Source organism: Solanum tuberosum, unplaced genomic scaffold (assembly GCF_000226075.1).
Source record: "Solanum tuberosum cultivar DM 1-3 516 R44 unplaced genomic scaffold, SolTub_3.0 scf00001, whole genome shotgun sequence".
Classification (NCBI taxonomy): Eukaryota; Viridiplantae; Streptophyta; class Magnoliopsida; order Solanales; family Solanaceae; genus Solanum; species Solanum tuberosum.
This window is the reverse complement of record NW_006238927.1, coordinates 285,657-291,662: the sequence shown is the minus strand read 5'-3', so window position 1 is coordinate 291,662 and position 6,006 is coordinate 285,657.

The window sequence follows — 6,006 nt, the reverse complement described above, 5'->3', positions numbered from 1 at the left end:
AATTAAATATGCAAAATCTATACAAAAAGTACTATAAATTGTAATTTTTTGCCTATGAATATGATGAAAAAACACATTGTAAAATATTAGTTAAAATTCTTATAGTTTGACTCTAAAAAGGAAATCATAACAATTAAAAGTGCATAGAGAGAGTAGTAAATAGGTAATTAAATTTCAAGAAGTTTAAAATAAAAGGTTGGAAAAAAGAATTAGATAGACAACATATATTGAAAATTGAAAACATATAAATAATAAATGGGCCCAAATAAGGTCAAACTTTTTGGCTAATAAAGTAGTAGGTAATTAATGGTGTTAAATTGTCCAATAATATAAATTTTAAAGGTACAACCATAAAAGAAGAATGTACAACACTATGAAGCACATATCATCCAACACTTGTCATGTGCTAAGTAGTAGATATTCCCACTTATTATATATAGTAATATATAAAAAAAAATAGCCACGAGCCTTTTTATATTACATGAAGGAAATTGAAAAGCATTCAAAATTGGGAAAAAGGACAAATATATCAAAATTATCATAAATGGTTTGTCAATATCCTCTGTTATACTTTGTGGCTTCATCTAAACGATTTGCCTAAATTTATTTTAATTTTTGTCCGTAAATTAAAAAACCATCCATCTAACCCATCCATGACCCATTTATCTTAAACAAATTTGGTAAACATCTATTTCCGTTCTTCGCGTATTTTCACCATTGCAAAGGGCCGACTCTGACGTCGCGTGTGCCTTTAACTCAGGCGTCAACCCTACCGCCATCGACGACAAGCATATAATTCTTCCTCCCTTTGCCGCGTTTGATTCTCTTAGCTCTTTCTTTGCGGCATACGAAAGTCCCAAGCGCATTCACAATGAAAGTTTTGTCGAAATCCTTAAAGTTTGTGTTAAGATTGATGGGTATTTTCCATCGAGTTTGTCGGCGGTATTGACGAGGATGTTGACCGGCAATTGAAAAGCCAATTCTATAGTGTCGAAGAGGGATTTGACTTGATCTTGGTCGGAGACATTGACTTTGACGGCGGTGGCGCGTGGGTAATCAGGGTGAAATGGAATAGGCATGATATGACGTTGTTGGCTTGAGTAGAGCTGGAGGAATAGTTGATGACGAGTTTAAAGAGAGGCCTATGTGAAGAACAAAATACCACCCAAATTATAAAGGAGATTTTACTGTAATTTTGTCGACGATCAATTGTGATCCGACTATGAATCTAATGATGCCTTCTCGTAGATCTCACCGCCATTTGCCCCAATTTTACTCTCGCTTTCACTGCAAAGCACCGCCGCTCCAAAATGGCAAATTTTTGCGTTAAAGGAAAGTTATGTGGCAATGATTTAATTGCTCTTTACATACTTGTGAACTGGATCGATCTACAAACCAATAGTGTTGAGTATATAATCTAGAACGTGAGCAACATTAGTAGCAATTTGAATTTTTGACATCCAAGTGATTTAGAGGTTAGAGGAGGAGCCTTTGAGATAGTTGAGGAAGAGAGCAACGTGAAGGAATTTGGAAGTGGGTTAGTTAGTATTTGGGTGGGATTTTTACTTAATCGGGTGGATTTTAATTTTGGGAAAATTATCAAAACAATAATATTTTAGCCTTTAGAGGGACTCTTTAGCAATAGTTTCACTATTTATTAAAAATGACAATATTTTAGTTTGTTAAAAGATGAGTTATGTATTTATTTATTTTTGGATTAATTTGAAAGAATACAAATAGTTAATAATAGAATAGAGAAAAACATGGAACATAAAATTTCAAAAAAGGAAAAAATGATTTTAAATATAAATCAGTTACGTTTTGAAAGAGCAGATGTTGCCATTTTTTCTCCTTTTTTCTTTCGAGCGTTTTTTGCCCTCTGTTCATTAGAATTCCAAAATAAAAATTGCAAAAAATAGTTTTGTCTTCCGAATCATTCAATTGATAATCTTCATAGCTTCTTCGAGTTGAATTCGGCATATTCTTGAAACAGATGTTTTCAAATCCACGACTATAATTTCATTAGTTCCATTGAATTTGAAAATTTTCGACATCAGGTATTTTTGTTTTTGTTGATTATTTTATTTGTTTGGATAATTTATTCGTATATCAGGTCGTCGTGATTTTGTTGATTATTTTGAATCGGTGAAATCATTGTATGGTTTGATATTTTAGTTTTTGTTTGGATGTTTTGTATCCAATCTATGATACAGAACGATTGAAAAGTTTTTGATTCCTTTTAGTTTCGTATCTGTTTTCTTTTTATTTGAATGCATACAATATTTTGTATCCCATTATGTTTAATGTAAATAGTAACAATATGAGATTTTCGTACCCCATCAGTTCCTCAATGAAATTGTATATTTTTTAGTCTGGAATCTATTCTTTTTTTAAATACAGACACTATTTTGTATACCAGTAAGTTCAACCAGTGATTAAAATGCAACAATAAATTAAGAATTGTATACCAATATTTGTTGCTTTGTAGTAAATTCTGGATACAATTAAATATTGGATTTAATTTATTGTAGTTGAGCTAAAAGTTGAAATAGTTGTATGTAAATACAGATCATTATGTATTGAGTGTGTGTTCTATATTTTTTCTTTTTGAAGCTATTGATGTTTGAGCGCACATTACATTTATGTAATTAGTTACTACTTTAGGATGCAATTGATTATTGGATACAATTTTATGTTTTAGAATACTGCAAATATGTGATTATCAAATATATATTTGTTAATGTAGTCATGGGAAGCATTAGTTTGCTAGTCATGCATTCTGGGAGGTGGAACAAGGACAATTGCTACGTTGATTACACTATAGAAGCAATTGTGATTAAAGAATATGCGACATTTAGAGAATTATTAGATGAAGTTGCTAAGAAAATTTGTGTTGATTTGAGATTCAACAGTGTGAAACTTAAGTATAAAATAGAGGGTAGTAATGCACCTTTGGAAATACACGACGACATGGGTGTGAGGGTGTATGTCTCTTTGAAGAAAGATAACAAGGAATTAGCAAAGTATCCTCTATGTGTATCCGTATTTGTGAATGATTGTGAATTGATTGATAGAAATATTTTGAAAGATGGAGTTGAAATATGTGGAATAGAGGGAGGAGATATAGTTGATACACAAGCATTATTGCTTAGTGTGCCGAACAATAGCGATTTTATGAATTGTGACATTATTACAAACAACAAACATAAGGTAGTATTGGAAGATCAAGTTTATAAGGACAAGGGAACTTTAAAAGTTGTGATGACGAATTACGTGATTGAGCATAAATTCCAATGAAAAACGGACAGATCAAGTCAAACATGGTATGTGTATTTTGTGGGTTTCTTTTATAATTGTATTCTCAATTTTGTTTTTACATAATATCAACATTTAATATGTATTATACTAATTCTGATAGTATAATATTCAAACAGTTATACACTTGTTTGTGTGTCTGAGAAATGTTGATGGATGTTGAAGTCATCAAGTATCAATAAATCTGGAATGTTTAGAATTAGAAAATTTGTAGATGAGCACACATGTCCATTGAAAGATAAGGTGTATGATCAGCGACAGGCAACAAGCAATCTTATTGGAGGTATGATTCAACCCAAATTAGTTGATCATAAAAGGAAGTTAACGCCAAAAGATATACAACAAGATGTTAGCCTTGCTCTTGGAGTAGATGTATCCTACGCAGTGGCATGGAAGGCTAAGGAAAAGGCTGTAATTTCCTTAAAGAGAACACCGTCTGGATCTTATAGTAAATTGTCGAGCTACTTATACATATTGGACACTACCTACCCTGGATCACATATAAGGATGAAGAAAACCGATGAAAATTAGTTTCTGTGTCTTTTTATTCTCTCTTCCCGTTCATAAAAGGTTTTGAAAGTTGTAGACCAATTGTCGTAGTTGATGGCAGCCATCTCAGGGGAACGTATAATGGTACATTTGTTTCTGCAAGTACTGTAGATGGAGCAGGTATTCGATTTATAATAGATGCAATTTGATTCGATTCTTAAAATTCTTTTTCTTTATGAAGTAATAAATTTATTAATGTTCTGTATACAGGAAATATATTGCCGCTAGCATATGGAATTATTGATTCGGAAAATGATGCATCCTGGACTTGTTTCATCAACCTATTTGGTTCTTTTGTATCAAAATTGAAATCTTTTTCCTCGCTGACACAGTTTAATCTACTAATCAAAGCGAATTCTCTTAAAGTGAAACAAAGCACAGATCCATTAACATGCATGACAAATGCTCGACGAGAACTGCAATTGAGTTCTAAAGCCATGCAACACCTATGTATTTATCCGCGTGCACAACATATATGCATTTGCATGTAATTACCTAAATAAGTGCTCTCGCGAAATACATTATATACATGCTCATGTAAATTTCTAATCAAATCAGCTTTTATGCCTTTGTTAAAGACACATTGGATATGTGGAGCTTTTGTGGGATGATTTTTGACATAAACTTCACTTGCCTGCACATGTTCAAATAAATGAATACATACTTGTATAATTACTGATATATAATTCTATTTCTAGACAACAAAATAGAATAAGATAAACTACCTATACAACAAAGTGAAAAACATTCTGAAAACTTGAATGTTCATTGTGATTTAGGAATATTAATGAGATAAAAAATTAATATGAAACCAAAAATAGAATACATACTAAACTCATACTATAAATCTAATAAATTGGAATACATAAAAGTGCTGAAAAAATACAATATATTATACAACTATCTAATATGAGTATACAACTAGTTAGGGACAAACACATTGGCTAATAGAATACAAAATTTGTCATCACAAATAATTTATATAATTTACAAATTTCGTATTTTTAAAATTTACACAAATCATATTTGAAAAATAGAACAACAATATATAGGGAAAAATAATCACATTTTCTAAAAAAATATATAGAAATTGTTAGCTATACACATTATGAATACAATAGTGAGTTTGAAACAAAAAGAGTAAAAATACAAATATTGTTTAAAGTACATTCATCCTATAAAATCAACAATAAACATGCAATCACAAAATCAACAATGGACATAACATACAAAAATAATTTCAAAATAATTTAATACCTCTTCATCGCCATAAAGTAATACTTCATCACTTCGATCTTTAACTTGATCATCGGGGGTTTCAGAACACAAAACTCTCCTTTTTTTTAGAAGAGCTCTCTTGTGCCATTTTAGCCGCAGATCCTACATTTTCGAGCAACCCTTGGGTAATACACAAATCAAATGAGGGAAATTCCCCAAAATTTTGAATATTATTTGGTATACTTCTAGTAATTCTGATTGACAATCAGATGCTTTCCCCAAATTAAAACCCTAAAAGCAAATTTCGATATTATCAAATATTAAAATGTATTAAATATCAAACAAAATAAACATATATATGAATTTCTACAATCTACAAAATTTGAAAAATTAAAAGAAAATCACAAAAAAAATTGAAAAAAATTGAAAATCATAAATATATGATGAATATTTAAACAAAATCACATAAAAATTGGAAAATTCGACTGGAAATCCGTAGTGTATAGAATCGGTGATTAAAACATCAAATAAAAAAAATCAAAATGGATAATGAAAATTACCTTGCCAACCGAGAAATCTGCTTGAATTAATAAAGAAATTTCGTTTAACAATAAAGAAAATTTCTTGATGAACAACAATTTAGTACCTTGAAGAAAGATAAACTTGAAACGTGAAAGGTGGGGAAGAAACGTGAATGGTGATGTAAAAAGGTTAATGGTATTGGTTTAATTATTATTATTTTTCACTTTAAACGATTATTGGTATATAATTTGGTCCAATATAGGACTCTTTCCATAAATAAAATTAATTTAAAATACTAAAATCTGAATACATATTATTTTATAAAAATATTGTCATTCTGCCATTTTAAATAAATATTTTAAAGTGTTGTTATTTTGACTAATTATGTTAGTTATTATGACT